Raw genomic sequence first — 11,712 nt, 5'->3', positions numbered from 1 at the left:
ATAATGCAAGCAAACTATATAAGTGACTCTAGAAGCAATAGAAACAAAACTTGAGCTACCTGAAGCATTTGCCTAATCAGCTATGGCCAGGAGACCCCAATCACACTGGGGTGGGATTGTCCGTCCTCAGGTAGTCAAGGCTGGTCACATGACTCCACAGGTGTCTACCACAATATTCATTGGTTTACCCGTTTGTTTCTCAACCAGCTTATAAATATTTGAAAGTCCATCTTTTTTTCTATTTCTGGTGAAAATAGAAATAGGCACTTCAAATAGGCAATTCAATAATGTTAAACCAATTTTAGTATTGGTTTAGCATTATTATTAATTGCAGGGTTTTATATCCTGCATTTTTGTTCATATGAATTATTATCATACTTGGTTTTTACAGATATAACATGAATTCTCAAAGGATGATGAACTCTGATAATTAAGTATGCTCCTTAATTACGAGTTATTTTGGTACTTGGGAAAAATATTTGATGCAGATTCGTTGGTAACATAATTTTGCCTCATCAGATGGAATACTGTGAAAGTTGTAATAAAAACACTGGTCTATCAACACATTTAAGGTATACTGTTTTCCTCCAAATTTGAAAATTATCTAAAGAAATACAAATCTTTCCTCCATAGAAAATACAGACACAAGAAAATAATAAGAAATATATATCAAATGATTATACACATTTAGCTACATCAAATACTATTTTACACCAATAAAAATGCTTAAATATTAATTTTTATAATAATTATCCACTAACTTCATGACAGGAATTAATAATTTATACAATGAAGGACACTAGTAATTTGGACTATTTTAAATTTAAAATTTTACTACAAGTAGAAAAATACTTCTTGTAAAGCTTTTTCCTTTCCTCACTCTTTGCAAGATAATGCAAAGAAAAAGACTTTGAAACACTTAGAAGCGTGATTCAATGTATCCAATTCTGCAAATGGAAATGTAGCCTATTAATATCTCCTTTGGAATTGATTAACTCAAACCACAAAACAGACTAGTTAGAAGAGCATCCATTATGGGTAAAATAGCTAGAGAATCAAGTAATTTCTTCTTCTAACTGCTGAGAGAATATACAGACATTTTTAATGAACAATGCTGAACCATTCCCAGCATGAAAATATTTAACAACTCTTCTAGGATAAATAAGAACCCTACTCTCTTTTTATCTCTGACATGACTTTGCAAAGAACTTTGCACAGAGCAGGTGCGTGACAAATGCTTTTAGAAACAACTGAAAAAAATGGATGCAGAAACAAAGAGAAGTTAGTACAAGAGTGTGCTGAAAGCAAAACCCACATTGAATGTCTTCGATGTTTGGGATGTTGAGAGTAAACTTAGAACAAAAGAGTTTTTACATGTAAAAGGTTATCCATTTCATGAACTCTCATTTGGAAAATTATTATTTTTTCTAAAGCAGTGATTTAAAAGGTTTTTTCCTGGCTCGAACTTTCTGGTGCTGTGCATCAACAATCTCTCTTTGTCACACCCTCACCCCAATTATAGACCAATAGACATAAGTAGCCAAATTCAGAAAACAATGTTTTCTTTTTACAAAGAGGCAAAAATTCAGAAAGCAATCTTAATCCCAAATCTTTAGAAAAATCTAACTTTTGAAAAAAAAAATTTTTCAAAGCTGCTCGATGAGACTTTTTCCATCAGTTTTGACTGTGCAGCAGTTTTTCATGGTCCATACTAATATCCTGAACATACTGCTTGCTCAGCACCATTCTGCTCTCCATTATCATGTATTCAGAAGAGATGAACGTTGCCTTTCAGTGTGTGTATAACACTTGTCCCCGAGGTATTCAACCTCTTGTCTCCTTATTAAGAAGCCCAGCTGCAATATTCAACCCTACAACAAAACAAAACAACACACACACACACACACACACACAAACACACGTCTTTTCCTGAGTCACCATCCGATGTTGTACCGTTGGGATTTCAAGGTCAATGTGTGATAGCTCCACTGAGAATCTTGACTATGTGGGATCATTGCAAACATGAAAAAGATGCTTTATGCACTTGCTATCTGAAAGTGAATGTGAAAGCATGTAAATTAATGTACAAAAGCTTAGGAAAATATTACAATTGTCACACTTGATTACTTATAGACACAACCTGACATTCCCGAAGAACAGATATTAAAGAGTAACTGTTCTTCAAAGATATAAAAACTCACTCATTCAGGTAGTCAATAAATATTCATTGGGAGCCTGTTGTGTACATAACACGGCAGGTACACTGATGGATAACAAAGATGTATAACATATGATATTGACCATGTATATATCATTTCCTAGAGGGCTTTGCTGACAAAGCAGAAATGAGGAGGACTGAGTACTGTAAATGGTGTTGAAAGTTATTCTTTATGTACGGTAGTAACATGACCAGGTATACCTTTAACAACCTTGTCACCCCAAAGATCCATTATATATTACCAGTAACCAGGGAGAATTTAAAATGACTCCTCTATGGAGGAAATGGTCCTAGACCAAATTTGGTTAAGAACAGACACTATGAACCAATGCTTTAAAAAATTTCCCAGTGAAATGAGATAAGCCTGACTTGATTAGAGGTCATCTGTTCTCTGAGATAATCATACAGATTTAAAACAAAGTGTCAATGCAATGCAACATTGGAATCCCATGATTAGAAGGATTTTTTTTTTTTTTTTAATGTATAGGAAGCTGCTCATTCTCTAAGGATCTAATGAATAGCCTTTGAAAGTAAGGGAGCAAGAATAATCAAATAGGTTGTTTAAGAGAGTCATTTAAAGGCTTCCTCTATGAAGAAACATGAGCTTCCAAACTGTGAACTGGATTGTCAAGTGACTGAAATTTTAACACTGCTAAATATGTCATTGAATTGTTCTACAAAATACAGTATTACTATTTCCCTAAATTTTCTATGCATCTTACAAAGTTTGATGGAAAGGTGAATGGCTTTATATCACATTACATCTTTTTTGTCTTTGGGGAAAAAGGAGATGATTCAAACTTTAATCACATAGGGCCACAGATTAGAGCTACTGTAAATTCATGGTCTTGAATGCTAACTTGGATCTTAGTGCTACCTGGAAAGCCTTCTCTTTTCAGTCATCTCTCTCTCCTACTCTCTACACAGGTAGCTATGCCTGCTTCTCCACAGAAACTACAGAACCTCCTGACCCCAAATCTATTATCTTATGAGTGCCTCACTTCCTTGCCATTACACTCTCTCACCACTTCTTAACTTCCACAGAGAGTTGGCAAAGTTCACTGACTTCACCTCCTTACCCATTACACCCTGGCTAATGTCCCATCTCTACTGAAATTGCTGCAGCCAAGGTCATCTACTACCTCCCCTTCTTTATGTCCGCTGGAAACTTTTCAGTCCTTATCTTAGTTGACCCTTGGGTGACATTTGGTACTGTTGACCCTTCCATCCTTATTATAACTCTTTCCCTAAATTGGAAAAAAAAACCCTGCTTTTCTCCTAGTTCTTGAGAAAATCTTTCTCAGTCTACTTAGCAGGTTCTTTTATTTTTGTTTATTCCTTAAATACTGGTGTTCGGATAGGTTGTGTCTTGTCCCTCTCCTCTTCACACTCTATACGCTGCACAATCTCTTCCATTCCTATGCCTGAAGTTGTTATCTGTATGTTGCTGGCTCTCAAAGCTACATCTACATCCCAAATTGCTCACCTTAAACTTCAGATCCATATATTCAACTGCTGCCTGACTTCTCTTGAATATCACACGAATACCTCACACGTAGCATGTTCAAATTGAATGGATTATCTTTCTTTCAAATCGTTTCCTTTTCCTGAACCCTCTCTATGATAGCACCACAAGCCACATAAATGCTCAGTCCAGAAACATGTAGGGATGGTCCACAACCCAGTCAATGGGCAAAACCATTCTAAATCTCTCATGAATCCAAGCACATAAAAATAAAATCACTGTTACCACTGTGCTGGTACTGGCTGTTTTCACCTCCTGTCTGAATGACCACGTTAGCCTCCTATTGTGTTCCCTTGTGCGTAAATCCATCTTGTTCCAAGCCTTTCTCCACACTAGAGCCAGAGGTATCTTTCAAAAGAAAATCTTATCATGTCACTCCTCTTCTTCAAGTATTACAATGGCTCCCATTTTAAGGTCCCAGCTCTTTAAAATGTCTTATATTACTCTTCACCACCTCGTCTCCACTCTCCTTCTCTTTTAGATCTCACCATCCTTTCCCGTCCCCACGCCCACTACACTCTAATCACACCAAACTTCTAAAGTTATCTAAATGTACCATGGTTTTTGCCAATTCTAGGTTTTCTCGTAGGCTGTTCATTTTGTTTGGATGTTCTTTCCCTCATCTCATGCCTATTTTTCACTGCTTAGCATAATCATGCATTCCTCTCAGAAGCTGTGATTTGTATCTACGTTCCCCCTCCCCCCCATACTTCTATCGTAGCACATTATTATGACTCGTGATTTAATTTTTTGGTGTTTTTTCTGCTAGACTATAAACCCCAAGTGTCTGTCATATTCAAAGCTGTAGTCTCAAACATCTATCACCATAAATATTTATTCATATTCACTGACTGATGGATTTAGAAGGTGAAAGGAGGATAAATGAGTAGCAACGTACTCAGCAGAATGGAGAAACTGAAGCCTAATTTCTAGCGTGGGGTGGGAATGTAATAAGAAGCAAGCTAATTTATAATGCAACACTCAGGCAAGGTCAAGGCGTAGAGGTGCCAGGTACCTCTGATTGCCAGGGGGTGGGGTGTGGCTGGAAGCAGATTGACTGTAAATCTGTATCAGGAGCAGTTAGTCTCCAGACCCTCTTTCCTACCCTGCACATCCAGCTGATTTTTTTCTCTGCTCTTTCCCCATCCCAGCAGAAGGTAGGAGGTTTACTCTCTAGAAACACTGAATCAGTGAAATCCTGTGCTCAGGAACAACAGGTATGGCTGAGGGCAGGGGGGAAGAGCTGTACCTTAAAGGTGAATTACATGAAAAATGTCTATTCTGAACACTGGGATTCCTCCAGTTCCTTCCCTGTGTAAAGGTTTCTAAATATGGCAACAAGGATTGGACCCCTGGGGAGGAGATTGGAAGAATCCTCTTAGTGGAAATTGACCCAAGACAAGATATTCATGAATGAGGACATTTGAGTGCCCCAGTGAAACCATCGGTTCTTACTTCAATCACACTATGGGGAGGCCCGTCAGCCGACAATTAGACCTTCTAATTAGCTTTTCAGTACCTTACTATTAACTAGGGACAGACAGCTAAGGGTTGCTAGACATTTGAGGAAGACTTCTAACGTGGAAGACAAAGACCAAAGCAAACAGAAAAGAAATTCAGAAAAAATAGAGATAAGCAAACAGGAGTAGAAGAAAATGCTTTTAAAAATTCATTCCTGGTATCAGAGAGATGGAGAGTTTCTAGACGGATATTCAAGCAAAAGAGAATTGACAGATTACCTTATGTAACTGAGAGAAATTTAAGAATCACGTCAGGATGTTTGTGGCTGAATTATGACAGGTATATAAAAAAACAAGCAAAGTTTAAAATGAGGCAATTACTAATTTCAGGGAAAAATAAAGTTGAGCAAGAAAAGAGGTGAAATCACAGTATAGTGTAAGGCTCAGCTGTGAGTCATCATATTTACACAGGCTAATAATGTAAATAAACTCTTAATCACCAGTTGTGCTATAACTATATGGGAAGGATGGGGGGAGAAGTGAGTGCATGTGCGTGTGTTTGGGGGGTTGTTGTAGGAAATCTAAACCCTTTCTCTCCATAGTGGGAAGTCAGTAGACAATGTTCAGAACTGTAAACCCCAGAGACAGTAGTATTAAGCTGAACCATCTGAAACCGTTGATGTTAACCACTTTTTACCTACAAAAATTGCAATTTCTTATGATTCAACCTAACATAAGCATTATTTAGAAATATGGAAGTAAACTATCTGGAAGAGTTGAAGGGGATTACCGCTGGGTAAAGGGAGTGAGGGTAGAGTGGGAAGTTTTGGCTTATAAGCTTTATAGAGCTATTTGGCATTTTAGATGATATACATATATTAATTTAATAAAAATTAAAATTAATAAAAGGATGAATAAGTGGCTTACTTCCAAAGTACCTAAGTGAAAAGACCCATTTTCCTAGGAGGAATGATTAACAGCGGTAATTGATCGGATTGTGCTCACCTTTCCTCCTTTAAGGATTTTTACCTTTTAAAACATGACTATTAGAAGAGCTTTCTCTGAAAAGACAAAAATAGTCTGTTCTAATAGCTCATTTAGAACTTTAATTGGAAATTTGGTTGTGTCTTCTTCCAATTAAGCTAACTGAAGTGGAACTCTGATTGGGCCCTGGGAGAGGAGGAGTTCCCCACCTGAGGCTCATAGAATAACAGCTGACTTTAAAAAGAGAAACAGAAGCAAATGCTTAGGAAGACTGGAGAATTGACTCTATAGGGATTTCAAATATTTACTTATTGACTGACATATGCAGGGAACATAGCCAGAAAAGTTCTGAAAATAAGATGGGAGAGTGAAGAGCTTCACCTGAGGATTTAAACCAACGTGTATGAACTACTCCTGGTATTTTCATTGGAAACTTGCAAACTTTTCTAGGGAGGGCACCTGTTTTAATTCCTTTATCGTTTGCTAGACAAGTACCTGCATTGTATTCAATAAGTAAAGGAAAGTTGGAAGTCATGTGCAACTATTACAACTTCCATCCCTCCTCTTCCCTTCAAGAACCTTCTTTGCTAGTCAAATCCATCTACCCAAAGTTCCTTGAGCATGCCTTGCCTTTGTTACCTCAACAGAATTGCTTGTATCTTAAACTCTGGTGTGCATAAAAATCACTGGGGAACTTGCTATAAATGCAGATTTCCAATCCTGTCTTCCCTTTCTCCATGATATCTTTTAATATATTAGGCACAGTACACACAGTACTTATTTATGCTCTCAGATGAGCTGCAGCCCAAAAAAAGCCTAATTTTTTTTTAAAAAAGGCTTTAAAATACAGAAGGAAAATTGCAAATATAAAATCAATACAAGTCTAATGGTATATATATATATATATATATATATATATATATATGAATATATAACAATATTGTGTAAACTAGTGAACTGCAGCTTGATTCACATCTTCAAGTTAAAGTGTGGGTATAATTTAATATGTTGAATATAGTGAAGGTGGAGCCTCCAAACTTTGGAATGCCTACAGCCTCTGGAGTACATAAAATAGCCCTGGTTATTTGTGGAATGGGACCAGGGAACTTGCATTTTAGAGAAGCATTCCAGTGACACTGCCGTAGGTTCTAGCACTCCTTCTGAGGCCCAGCTCAGGTCTTAATGCCGAAATCAATCTGCCCCTCAACCTTTTCTCACTTGAGAGCTATCATTTGAATCTTGGTGTCATTTTGCCAAATTCTTTTACGGTAGATATAGTTCTTTGGATCCAAAGGGAACCAAACAGTCTGGATTGTGCATTTATTATTTTCAATACAAATTATTTGTTAAGTATATATTCATTTGTGATTTAATTTTTGTAACTTTGCAAGATTCTTTTGTATAAATGTTTTCACAAATCAGAAAATACTTTGTCATGATCTTCTTGATTATGATAAGGGAAAAATATATTTTATACAAAAAGTAGGTACTAAAGTTTTCATCACATAAGAGATGTTCAGAAATCTTTGAAGATTGGCTCAATTTTAATATATTATTTATTATATTTTAATACTATCATGAATACTTTTTATAATGCTTGAGATAGTAAAGAATAAGAAAACACTGTTATAAATTAGCATTCAGTTTGACGCAGTGACATTCTAAGGCAACTTTGAGTTCTTTCTGAATCTCTGCCAAAGCCATAAGTCAGGAAAGAAACAGGTGTCTTTCTTAAGCTTTTGATCCTGACCTTCTGAGAATGAGAAATGACAATAACATAAAAAGCATTTCTGATCAATAAACTTCAGCTTCCCCATTTTGCGATAGGTGGGAGGACAGACAGGGAGGGTTAAGAGAATTATCCTATTTTTTCTGGAATCCATCTACTCCTCCTAGCTCCCTTAGCAGGTTGGCTTTAAGCTTTGACTATGCCTCATCTTTCTCCTGACCCCCACTCTTGACGTTACTTTGGCCCCTTAGAATTTAGCTATAATATCAGCGAAAGGGTGTGGAAAGAAACCCTAAATGACTAAAGCTGAGCTTCTGTTGCTCACAGGAATCAAGGTTCAAATCAGAAATGAAGTTCAATTGTAGAAAAATATGGAAAGTACATTACTTTTAGTTTGTAAACAAATATTCGTAGCTACTGCTCTGGCCCATGGATACCACCTAACTGGCAGTTGGGTTTTCCAAGGATATGACAGACACTGGGCTGTTGGTGTGGGTGCTTGGATTCAATGGATGCTCCTGTCTAGAGCAAGTCTCCTTTGTTCCTCCAAACTCATGAAATCTGAATTGCGACAGGAAGTCCTAATTCTTTTCCTTCTCTCCCATCTCTTGAAGGGCATGGTTACCCTACAGAGGGCTTACCATTATTTGATGGTGTGAAATATCAATACTGTCAAGATGATTATTATATAAACAACTAGAGTTTTTGCAGTCTGGGGTGGAATTTTATGTTTCTCAGGAATATTTTTCCTTGGGAACGCTGTTTCAGTGGTATTTTATAATAGGAATCAGTTGGATGATTGGTGTTAATAGGCAGAATTTTGCTTTTCAGTCTCTCTTTTCCTTCACGGAGCATTTGGACTGATGTTATGGAGAGGAATATCTTTAAGGTTGCAGCCATCAGTGGAGTCCAACCTCATCTGAATTTATATAAAGGAAAAAATAATCCTTTTTTTCTGCCAGTAAATATTTATCTCAAATGGATGGGATTGGCCTATGTGTACAAAGGGGAAAATGGGGGATTCAGTGGCAGGATTGCAGAGCCTGAGTTAAAAGAATTGAGTTTAATCCTAATTTCTGTGATGGGACCTAGGGACAAATAGCCCCACTTTGTTTGTGAAATGGGAATGATACAACCTAGTGTACAGGGCATTTGTGAGAGTTATATTAAGTCATATATATGATAGTTATTTCTAAAGTGCTGCATACAAGTAAGACATTATTATCAGGCAGCTAAGAAAAGTTAAAAGCTTTAATAAAACCTATCCTTTACTGACTATAAGGAGACATTTTCTTATCAACGTGCAAACAAGACATATTCACCATTAAAAGTTAAGTTTTTGAGACTAAATGGCTCAGGAAGCAATAAAGATGATCTAATATGTCAAGGGAGACATTTTTAAAAAGGAATAAGTATATTATAGACAAGTAGGAGACAATCTACTCCTTCTAAAGAACCATATCTATTCATAGCATATTTAGAAAAGTATTGAATTCAGGAATATAAGACCCAGAAAAGTGATCTAAAGAGTCAGGGTGTCATTCTGTACAAAATGTTTAGTCAGGTAAACTAAGATTAATAATAGGAGATTAAATCAGGGCAGTCTTGTGTGTCTATCTTTTTACCCCTGTATCCCTATCACCTTGATCAGTGCCCGGCCCATAGTAAATTCTCAAATGGTTTTTGCAGAATGAATATAAAGGTTCATGAGTATCACTATGGAGAGATGCAACAACAAGGCTGAAATTCACAACTGAATTGTTGAAAGAGATACAGGCTTGTTGGTTCAGATTTATGAAATAAAGATGTGAGCTAATTATAATGGTAAGCTGAGCCTTTTAGCTTCCTTAATTGTTCCAAATTTTTGATAACCTCAAGACCAGAATGCTCTTCCCAAATGTCAGTGGCGAGTAGTCAACAAAATTTAGAATGAAAAAAAAAGCAAGTCTTTTACTAGAGGACTTAATCTCTAAGGTTTGGGATGGCAAATAGGTCAACATTGTTCTATTGTTGACGGCTGCTGGAGCATTCCTGTTAGAGATGCTAAGGCTAGAAATCCATGAGTCAAGTCATCAGCAATGCCCACCATGGGTGTTAGAGTCCAGGGATGGTAGACAAACATCTCTTACAAGGGTTTTCAACTTGGAGGTTGAATTTATAAATGACTTTTTTTTGGTTGCCCCTCATGGCTTGCAGGATATTAGTTCCCCGACCAAGGATTGAACCCAGGCCACAGCAGTGAAAGCGCCGAGTCCTAACCACTGGACCGCCAGGGAATTCCCTATAAATGACTTTCTACCTGCTCTTCTGATAACACACTCAAGGTTATTATGGGATATGGCTTATTATGGTGACTGAAATTGGGGCGGGGATTGGGAAAGGTATTGCAAGATTGACAGAGACTGAACTTATATGTGGCAGATACATATACGTGTGCTGAACAGATTCATATGTTGCTCATCTTTCTACATCTCCCAGCTGCTGTCCAGTGCCTTTGGGGCCATATGATTGAGTTCTGGCCAATGAGATATGAGCAGAAGTTGCATAAGCCAAGTGTAGGCCCTGACTTTGGGAAGAGCTCATATATCATCCATCTCGCTCTGCTCCCCTGGCATGTTAGCCGTCGGAGGCAGCGAGCTGCGGATGGCACAGCTACAAGAGGGAGAAAGGCCCACAACAACCCTGACGTTCACAAGGGTGAGACATAAATTTTATAGAGATTTTGGATTTTGTCTACTGCAGCAGCTAGCGTGAATTACTAGTAAATATCATTATGGGAAGTGGTTTGTTAAGGCGATGGGAAAGGGCTTAGCCCATCTGAATGTTTGCAGGAATCTGCTTCCTGAACTGGGTCCTTGAGAAAGCACATTGCACTTCCTGCTTATGTTACTATTAGGTCAGGGAAGTTTCCTAGATCCTGCAGACTATGCTTGCCTTGGGGTGGCCCAGAGCTGGGGATGGGGTAGCGGGGTAGGAAGGACTTGGCTCTAGTGCACCGTGCATACTAGTGTACAATGTACATATCCTTCAAAAAGTATATTTCTGGTAGCATCACTCATTTCCATCGTTTTCTGTTTCCCACCAAGTTAACTTTAAGCCAAATGGCAAAAAATGAAAACACAAAGCAACAAGAAAAACCAGCTGCTATGGCATTGGTGATCCTCTGTGTTCTGGTGACATGTGACTTTTCCAAACCTAGTCCCCTTCATGGAAGCTCAGCTGAGATCAATGGCATTGCTTATACATCCCTCTCTTTTCTCTCCTTTTCCTGCTCTTCTTTTCAATTCTTACCTCCCTTTGTCTCAATCCCACTAATTCCTAAACCTCCCACACCCTCCTCTACCTGGGCAGAAAGAGTTTCTCCATCCTATGAAGTCCTATGGACATTTTCATATATACCTCTCTGAAAACATCCCACGTCACCTTCTGGTAGGTACTCTAGTTATGAGTTTATGGCAGCCCCTCCTCATGGACAGGCTTCTGGAGAGAAGGGAAAAATATATCTGGCTTATTGTTGACTATTCCACAGCACACAGTGGAGTGCCTACTGTATACTGAACAAATGAATGAATAAATAAAAATCTCCGTAGCAAAGCAATGAATTCAATTCTCCCAGTTAAAAAATTGGGAAACTGCCTCTGTAGAAATTGGAGGCAGCTTAAAAAAGAGCAAGCGGGTAAAATATTATAGCTCTGAATATGCTGAAAACATTTTATTTACTCATAGTATCAGAATGCTGGAAGGATTTTATTCTTATTCCCCTTTGGACTAACCCTTTTTCTTTTTAAAATCAGAG

Source organism: Balaenoptera musculus, chromosome 3 (assembly GCF_009873245.2).
Source record: "Balaenoptera musculus isolate JJ_BM4_2016_0621 chromosome 3, mBalMus1.pri.v3, whole genome shotgun sequence".
Lineage (NCBI taxonomy): Eukaryota > Metazoa > Chordata > Mammalia > Artiodactyla > Balaenopteridae > Balaenoptera > Balaenoptera musculus.
Note: the sequence above shows the minus strand (reverse complement) of the source record.